Genomic DNA, 9,995 nt, shown 5'->3' with positions numbered 1-9,995 from the left:
TAATGCTTAAGCATCTACGTAATTGGATCAAGAGAGGATACTTGTCTGATACACATGGAACAACTCATGATTAAGAATATCTCTCAATCACCTGCTCTTCTTAATTCTCGTTTTAGTGGCAGACCGCATTTGAACGACGCGATGCTTGTGGGCGAAGGTGTGACGTTATGATGCATGCAAGCTCTAAGCCAACTCCAAAGGAAATTGTTTTGTGTTTTTTCTTGCGATTAGGGAAGCGTACATCTCTTGCCACGGACACCGAAATTGTCGTGCTCTAAGCAGACATGCATGTACCAGAATTATTGCAAAGCTCCAGCGTGTGTATTCAGGAAAGGGCAGGCCATATGACACCTCCGTAAAAGTTCTCATCACTCTGTGTACATATTTGTACGCTGCATGATAAAGCAGCAGAAAGAAGTACGAAAGATTAGGCGTGCTCGAAAGAAGCACTAAAGGAAGAGCCACGCTTCTCTTGCTAGACGACACTTGGCTGGGCCGATCATGCGCGTAGCGAGCAGTCCGAAATGAGTCGCAGAAAGAAGATCGAAAGAAAAAAGAGGCACATACCCTTTGTTAGGCGACACCTGGGTCGGTGGACCACGGGTAGAGCGGTCATACTGAGTGGATCCCCCTGCAAATAATACGTGATTAGCTTCGTGCTACTTCTTAAGTACACTAATGTGTGCGGCATACCATAACTGCTGGCACTTTGCACATAAGCAGAACAGATGAAACCCAGAGAGCAGCCAAAAAGAGGGGGATTGTCAGTCCTTTACTTTCGTCGCTCGGGTTTTGCGAGCTCACGAGAAATTTTCTGAAGAAAAAAAAAACATGCACTAATCAAAAAGAATCCACATTTCATTGCTTTATACTTCCAAAGCAGAATACGTCAAAGTTAGCGCGACAGTCATAAATACACATAAGTTTATAGATTTATAGCTTCAGGGACTTGTCTAGCTGATAGAAGGCCGCCGGTATTCACACGTTTCTCCTTGTTTTCAACTGTGGTTAGTACAAATTTACAGAAGCAGGTGGTCGGGATCTGCAGTCAAACCCTCTCTTGCTGCACGCACCATCATGTTTCATCAGTCAGTATGTCAGTTACTGATTCTGCAACCTCTTTGCTGGACAGTGGGTCCTAAAAAGAGAGGACCGTTATTTCACACTATTCCAACGGTTACTGCCACTTTGTACACAACTGCCGATAGCATGTAATGTGAGACACATACTACACGCCCCACCCCCCCTCAAAAAAAAAGGGTGTCACTTTACCAATCCATAGGCCTTCCTCAAATCTAGTATCCTGTGCAATACGTTTATCGGAAAACCAAAATCTTATTTGAAAACGCACGTTAATCCCAAGTGTAATTTACTTCTCTTTAGCACAAGAGTCAGCAGTACAAAAATGTACGTGACAGTTTAGTAGCAGAAACACGACAGCAGGTGATTAGAAACAGAAATACTACAATTTACATTTTTCAGTGACCATACCTGGCATTTCACGTGGAGCTTGAATATACTCGTACCTAATTGTTTTCCTCAAGGGGCATATTCCACTTGAAAGTTCATAACCTCGGCTGCACCAAACGTAAGGCATATCGGCGTCTGGAAGTTTCCAAGCTGCCTGATAGGAGATCCCCCCAGCATGCCTTGGGAGGGATGTATGCTGTAAACAGTTCCAACGCAACACATTGAATATGGCGGAAAAAAAAAGAACAAAAATTTGTGCTCTCTACGTACCTTTTAACATTCTGGCTTTGACAGTTATATCACATGTATACTGATTCATCTTTTTTAACCACAATGACACGTTGCTTTCACCCTAGAACAGAACGAGAACAAAAAAAAAGTTATCTTAGTGTCAGAGAACAAGCTCTCATCGCCAAAGAACTAAGAACATCCAAAAGACATACCAACCACACCAACCATGTCCCCCTTTGGACTCCTACTTTGCACGATTGCTGGCATTCGTGCTATCTGAAAAATCGTTAAGCCACAGCGTATCATTTATTGCGTAACATATCATTCTCAGCTGCCCCGTTTCGATACCGACGCAGTTAGACGTAATCGAGCGATGCAGAGCAAATACTGTCGGTAACAATGCGTAAAAGCATGACATAATTTATTTTTCTGACTCGACCCAACTCTTACATTAGCGTAGGCATGAGCATGAATTATCTGAATTTTGAATATCGTACATTGTGATCTGTATGAGTGCAACTATGGAACGAAGATGACTTCAGCATATATTTGTGTAAGGTTTAAAGTTATATCAAGACGCAGAAGTTTGAACTCTGATGGATGCCCGTCTGGTTGGAATGATACATGGTGACGTTAGAAAACCCGAGGCACTGAGCCGACTAAAGCAAAAATCATACACACACGCACGCACACACACACGCACGCACGCAAGCACACACATACACAGACGCGCACGCGCGCACACACGCACGCGAGCACACACACACACACACGCATGCGCGAGCGCATACGCGAGCACACACACACGCACACGAGCACACACGCGAGCAAACACACACACACACGCACGCACGCACGCGCGAGCGCATACGCGAGCACACACACACACACACGCGCACACAAGCGAGCAAACACACACACGCACGCGAGCACAGACGCACGCGCCAGCACACACACACACGCGCACGAGCACAAACGCGAGCAAACACACAGACAACACACGCACGCACGCGCACACACACGCGCACATGCACTCACACACGCTTACGTAAGAACGCACACACATAAACGCGCACACAAGAACGCGCCGGCTCCCACACGGGAGCCTTGTTCACAAGTAAAATGAAAACATGTGTCCGAGCAGTTCGCTTTAAATACGCTTCGACTCGAGATAAAGACGTCGTGACAGTCATTTTAGGGGCGAAGCTTCTTAAGGCGGCACCCGTTCATCCCTCGTCGTAGTGCGTAACCAGTCGTAATGCTAGTACCAGATCTTGACCTCCAAGGTGGTGCCGGTGGGAGATTTTAGGGGCGAAGCTCCTTAAGGTGGTACACGTTCGTCCCTCGTAGTCGTAGTAGTCGTAGTGCGTAACCAGTCGTAACGCTAGTACCAGATCTTGACCTCCAAGGTGGTGCCGGTGGGAGATTTTTCCTTTGCGTTGTTGAACAATAAAAAATTCGCAGCGTGCGCGTTAACTAAAAATTACACCATCTCCCGCTAAAGGGGACCATGAGGCGATGCGAAGCCGGAGCACTTGCACGATCGCGTTCCGTTGGCGTTCGTTGGGCATGCTACCGACCTCGCGTCGTGGAACGCGAAGAGGGACGCTACGCGCGTCGTATCTTCCATCTAGCCTGGCCGTTAATTCTCGCAGGGCGAGCGGGGAACGCGGTCGACAGGCGGGCGAGAGGGGGCAGCGTGGGAGAGGAGAGAGAACCGGAGAGGACGCGCATGCGCTCGAGCTCATCGCGGCGTTGCGCAGGAGAGAATTTCGGCATGTCTAGCCCCCGTTTCAGAGGAAGAGTGGAAAGGGGGAGGGGAGAGGGGAATGGGAGAGGGAAAGTGGAGAGGGGAAGGGGAGAGGGAAAGTGGAGAGGGGATGGGAGAGGGTGAGTGGAGAGGAGGTGTGTGGAGAGTATGCGCATGCGCAGTAAGGGTGATCACGCCGCACACCACCACCACCACCACCGGATTGAGCTCCGCCTTAAAGGGCCCCTCACCAGGCCACATTGACGTCAGACTCTGCCCAGGCGGCGCTGCGAAAAACACCGCCACCAGCGCCCTCATCGTAGCCCTGGCCCTAACTGGGTAGTGCAAAGAGAGCCGCCCGCAAGCGAATGTGCATAGACCGCAATATAACCCTCCTCTTTCGTTGGTGTCGAGGCGCGGTTTCCTGAAAATCAAGGACCTGGAAAGCTTCTTCCGCCAATCCACGCTTCAGAAACAAAGGAAGCTGATCAAAGCGAACTGCGAGTACAACGAAATAAGTTTTAGTTATTCCCGCGCGCTGCAACTCGCAAGTACAAGCGAGCATCACACGACACCGAGTTCGAGGCAAGCCCTCCGACATCCGTTCTCTAGAGCCTAAATGCGTTAAAATCGGGTATATACGTATGCCACAGCGATAAAGTACCTACATACACGATCAATTTACTTAGCTATGCATCTTACGATCAGTGGTACAAAACTCGGTTCATCAGGGGCGAATGGCCCCGGCGATTTTCGCCTTTTCAGTTGCATTCTGCCTTAATTCATCTCTCGCTTCCTGTGCATTGGAGTGTTTTATTACGCATCCTCAAATGGTCTCTTGATGGTCGTCTTCCGTTTGTATGTACTGCAAATGGGGATACGTGCGTGTCCACTTTCGCGGGGTACAACCAAAGGCAAAACCGTGGCCTCCGAGATAGCTACGGCAACCGCGGAGGACACGGGCGAAACAAACCTGAAGGGGGTCACGACCAACATTCTGCGATTTACTTGTATGACGCACGTGGTGTTAGCTAGTTAGAACCAGAACTCTGAGCCTTCAAAATGTACATACGTCTGCGATGCTGTGTTGTGACGACCAACTCGTCGCGGTGTGCGTATCACGCGTCTCCAGTCTGCCTCTAGCTGCTCACTTGGTGTTACACGATAAGCACCGCGGTCAGAGCCTTTGCTGACCTTCATAGTCAAGGTTACCACGGTTTTGCATCAGGGCTACGCCAAAACAAGAGCAGAGCCACACATTCATGCCACCGTCTGTGGAGAACGCGGGTACTTCGCTTACCCAACGCGCTCGCAACGGCCCGTATCCAGCGCTCTCGCCTTTCTTCGTACGACAACTATGGAAATCGGTAAAACTGAACGTTGTTTTTCAGTCTTTTACGTCCGTGGCAATTCACAACGCAACAGTGCGTCTTTTGCGGAGTTTCTTCGTAGCGTGCGGAGGGCTCTCGTCTGCTGCTGTTTTCGCCGTCGTTCAGGCGAATTATCCAGCAAGCACTTCACGGACGGTTCGGTGGCGCGTCCGACTAGCGGGAGAGCAATTCACAGCTCTCGTTCTGAGTGCTAAATGCGCAAACACACGCGACATTAAGCTCAATCGTTGTTTCGCACTCGCTAGTTGCACCTGGTCCCATAGCAAACTATGCGAGGAGAGTCGGTCTACGCACTACTCAATACTTCTCCGACAGGTGGCGCCACACATCTTGGAAACTCCAGAGTCTGACGTCTATAGCAAATTTTAGTTAGACGCTGGACGTTGTTGTGTGCCGAATGAAGAGCAGTATGCCGCAAGAATTTTTCAAATCGGTTCATTACGAGCTGAGAAAAACAATATTTGTAGCGGCGCGAAACCATGACGCGAGGAGGCGAGTTCCAAACCCTTGCCGCTCGCCCCGTGTAGCCTTAGCAAGCCAAATCCCTTCCCTGCCCTCTTCACTTGACACATACGCATGAACACGTCATGCGCATGCATGGTCACGTGCGCATGACGTGCCCGAGCCAGCTCGCGTACGCGAGCGGCGTTGCACGGCCGCTACCTTTTTTTTTATGTAGTGGCCGTGGGCGTTTTGTCGGCGTTCTCTGTGGTGTACAGCCTGTTTCTGCGGGACGGGCATGAAAGTTGAGACATTTGTACGGGCACAAGAGTGGCGGTGTCATGAGCCAGTGCCGCATTAACGTTTACTTCGACGCGGTAGAATAAATGAGCATAATGAGTGCTCGAACGCACCAGAACATCACTTTCGTTTCCAGGGCTGGCGTCTGCTCGATGCGCTAACCGCGGGGACACGAAAGCATGGGAAAGGGAGGCACAATAGCCCCGTATCTCGCTGCAATTCACGAAAAAAAAATGAAAAGGGCGCACACAATCCCTTTGTGTGTCTCATTATTTCTCTCAAGTTTTATTAATCTATTCAAGCAACAAATTACACAAACTACACATGTCGTGTCAAATAATTATCGCAGTGTCGCATGCTACTGTTGGCAACGTCAGAACACAGTCGTCTACGTAGAGGAGCGACGTCACAGCACTACCATCTGCGTAGGGCCATTTTCTCATGTACGTCATCCCCTCATTCTCTAAAGCGCGCGCCCGCGAGAGGAAGGGCAAGCAGCGTTCACCTTGAAATTTGACCCATTTCCGCGGCGCGTAGCGTTGCAAATTTTGGCAGACCTGATTGTGAACGCCCAGTGTATGCATTGCGCTCGTTAGCTCAAAATTGTCAAACCTGGTGAGGGGCCCTTTAAAGAGCCCGTAAACAGGCTGGGGACTTTTTTTTTTTACACCCGCCAAACAAGCTCGCTAATCCGTGCAGTAGACCGCGGCGATCACGTTTTCCGAATATTACAGCGCTGCGCGCCGTGCAGACCCTTCGTTTCGAAAAACAATTCCCGCGCTTCTTTCCTACGCCTGAGCAATCCTCCTCGTACGCGCAGTGACGTCAACTCGGCGATCGCCGAGTTGACGTAGCACTGAGCTCGTCGATTGGTCTAAACCAGGCCTCAACAAACAATTGTCAAGTTAACGTCAGTTCCTGTTCCCACCCACCGCTACGAAACTGCGCCTTGTTTTTGGCCCTGCGGTGATGCGGTTTTCGGCCACGCAGTTAGGGTGGCTAACGCAGTTGTCGCGCGTATATTCCTCGCACCGCATAGCACCTGCACGCACTTCACCTTCGACATGAGGCGAAGCGTTGTTCAGTTGCCGGCTGCAAATCGAGCGGGGAGGTAGCTCGGACGGGTCGCGCTTGCTCGCGCGGCAAGCGGGGTTCTCCAGGCTTTTCTCTCGCGCCCCTTCGACGTCTCGGAAAGCAAGCACGCATTCCTGCTGCGTTGTGAACTGTCACAAAGGTTTAAAAATAGTGAAGAGCCGAAAACTGCCCGTCAAGTTACGGTACACGTGCGACAATATAAACAATAAACAACCAGGAGCCGCAGCAAGCGGAAGTGTATTGCGACTGATCGAGCTCGCCCATGACGTCAATTGTTGACGTCGTGTCACGTTGCCGAAGTGGGCGAAGTCACGACGACGGGCTACGCCTTTTCCTCCATGTGGCGGAGAAGGGTGGTGAGGCCGCGCGAAAATTTGAAACCAGCTGAAACGGATGTTCTAACCCCTGTAACTTCCTTATTATAGCACGTACTCGCAAAATTCTTGCGGCAGCATGTTCACATAGTAAAAGTGTGCATATTTCTTTTCATTGGAATTTTTGGACATCGGGGTTGTTTACTGGCCCTTTAAGATACTTCGCATCTAAAAGCCGAATTCTTCTGTCTCTCATTCCCCATTAGCAGCCAGTGGCACGTTCCAGTAGGAAACGTTAGTAGAAGTAGAAGTGTAAGTGTTAGCTAAAAGCCGACTTCTTCTGTCTCTCATTCCCATTAGCAGCCATTGTTTACCTCCAAGGTAGTGCCTGGTGAGATTTATCCTGTGCGTGATTAAACAATAAAAATTTTGTTCAAAACGCCGTTGATTGATGAAATAAACCAACGAAAGACGCCAGATGTTTTCTAAAAGCAAAACGAAAGAACGCCGGATGTTTCTAAAGCAAAACGAAAAGACGCCAGCTGCTTAACGAAAGACGCCAGATGTTTTCTAAAGCAATGGTTTTCTAAACAATGAAAATTCACAGCGTACATGTAAAATTAAAGTGAGCTGCAAGTCGTCATCATTCTCATCGAACCTTTAGTATAAACGCGCCCGATCTCACGTCGGTGATGATGTACTGGGCATAATTCACGGAAGATTCACGGTTTACCGATGAACCTCCGCAGCTTCGCCCACTCATCATCATTCACTCCGTGGATATGCTGTGATTTTTTTCTCTAGCGCGAGCACGTGCCTTCCCCCAGCCGATTGCGTGTCCCTTTAAACGTGCTTAGCCAAAGCACTGGATTAAACAATTCATTTTTTCATCTCATAAACGTCCTTTAGTGCGTGTGTATTAATTGTTTACTTCGGTAGGCGCAGTGCCTCGGGTTTTCTGCATTCAGTTACACACGGAAGGATGTTGTGATTCCTTTTAAGACACTTAAAACGCACTCTTAAGGCCATTTCATAGTCTTTCGTGCACTTAAACCCTCCATTCATTTCGGTAGAGCAAAAAAAAAATTAGAGACAGACACAAGAGACAGGACGGGCGCTAGACATCAACTGAATTTACTGCAAAGAAACATACCAAAACCCGTTGCACATGCGCGCACGCGCTAGATCACTCTACGAGGGCTTTTTTTTTATTAATAGGTCTTTAATTTCCTTTGCGCTACCGAAGTGAATGCCAATTATCACAACCTAATAGCCCGCATTACCGCCTTAAACCCTCACCCGTCCAGTTAAAGCTACCGCAGCAGAGATTTAAGCATGGCGAAAAGTTGAATTAGCCGACACACTGCGTATAGACGCCACGAATAATCATACCGGTGACAAGGACATGACAAACAGCCCAGACTGCCATGGACAGGAGCGAGTTCCTGCGCACGCAGAGCTCGTCTGGGCACGCTGATCTGGGGCACTTTGTTTATGCCGCCTACAGTATTTCACACCACGATTGCAGCCTCCATCGAGCGTGTTGCAGCCTCCATCGAGCGTAATTTTGTCGTTTGTCGCGTGCTCACAGTACTTTGGCGTGTCGCCATATGCGAAGCTTCCCGGGGGCAAATCAATTATTTATGCAGCTTAAAATCAAAATAGATATAAGAGCAACTTAAGAAGTTATTTACCACAAACATTTAACCAACATACGATGGTTTTTCGTTCTTGTGCTTTTGCCGATGTCTGTGCAGATTATGTCACTTCCTAAATTACGGGTTTTGGAAGCGGGCTTACCTTATAGAACTCCAGTTTTAATTCATACCCCACCATCGCTTGCCTCAGTATGCCGCAATGTAAAATCGCTGGTTCTGTGATTTGCTTTTCTGCTGTGAAGACCCGTTCTGTGTGTACATCATCCGCTGTTCAGTTGATAAAGCCAGGCTTGAACAAGACGGATCGCGATGTGACACATTGATCAATAAACTTCCACTCCAAAATGTCACGCTACTGTCGATGTAACCTCTATGGGAGAGGGAAATCAAGAAAACACAAAGAAAAATTGCTGTAACAGCCATGTAACTTATAAATTATAAGTAACATGCTGTCCTAAACGTTACCGTGATTAGAGTGTATGTATTACTGGGGACGTCATAGCGACAACTTGGGCGTAACTCAGTGGTGCAGGAGACGGGTGGTGCTGGTGGTACTCAGTCATGACCTCCGCGATTTCCTGCTCAATCGCTTGACGGAGGGGAGGGAGAAGATTGGTTGACGGCTGTTGAACGTACTGAGGTTGAGCAAAGTCCAGCAGAGAGAATTGGCGCGCGATTTCCTCGCGCACCAATGACTTCACCTCTGCGAGCAAGGCGGAGTGGTCGGGTATGGTCGATAAGCCAGCGAGCTCGGCGTCGCAGGATGGAGAGCGACGGGTCATCGACCGCTGCCGGCGCAGCTCCTCGTAGCTTTGGCAGAGCATTATATCGTCGGCCACTGTGCTGGGGTTTTTGGCGAGCAGCATCGGGAAGGCATCGTCGTGGATGCCTTTCATAATGTGCCTCATCTTGTCAGATTCCGACATGGTGGCGTCGGCTTTCTTTCACAAATCGAGGATGTCTTCAATGTAGCTGGTAAAGGTTTTGCCGGCCTGCTGAGCTCGTTGAAGCAAACGCTGTTCGGCCTGCAGCTTACGAACGGCAGGGCGACCAAACAATTTGATAATGGCGGCCTTGAAGCCGGACCACGCCGTAAAATCGGATGCGTGGTTGTTGTACCACAGGCCGGCCACATCCGCGAGGTAGAAAACCAAGTTGGTCAATTTTCCTGCTTCATCCCATTTATTGGGGACACTCACGCGTTCATAAATTGCGAGCCAGTCCTCCACGTCGGTCGCATCTGCGCCAGTGAAGACTGGGGGATCGCGGATACGAGGGAAACCGGGACATGAGGTAGGTGCAGACGGAAGCGCCTGCTGGGCGGCGTCTTGAGGCATGGTAGCTG

The 9,995-nt window shown here is 49.4% G+C and overlaps 1 long non-coding RNA gene across 1 annotated transcript; it reads right to left on the bottom strand.

Annotated features, from left to right (window-relative positions):
• Positions 1-994: 994 nt before the first annotated feature.
• On the bottom strand, positions 995-2,311 carry LOC125758773 (uncharacterized). Its single transcript, XR_007416403.1, has 3 exons — positions 1,914-2,311; positions 1,527-1,822; positions 995-1,138 (listed from the first exon to the last, which is right to left on the bottom strand). It is a non-coding gene; the product is annotated as an uncharacterized LOC125758773 (long non-coding RNA).
• Positions 2,312-9,995: the final 7,684 nt, after the last annotated feature.

Source organism: Rhipicephalus sanguineus, chromosome 6 (genome assembly GCF_013339695.2).
Source record: "Rhipicephalus sanguineus isolate Rsan-2018 chromosome 6, BIME_Rsan_1.4, whole genome shotgun sequence".
Classification (NCBI taxonomy): Eukaryota; Metazoa; Arthropoda; class Arachnida; order Ixodida; family Ixodidae; genus Rhipicephalus; species Rhipicephalus sanguineus.
This window is presented reverse-complemented; position numbering and strand designations above follow the sequence as displayed.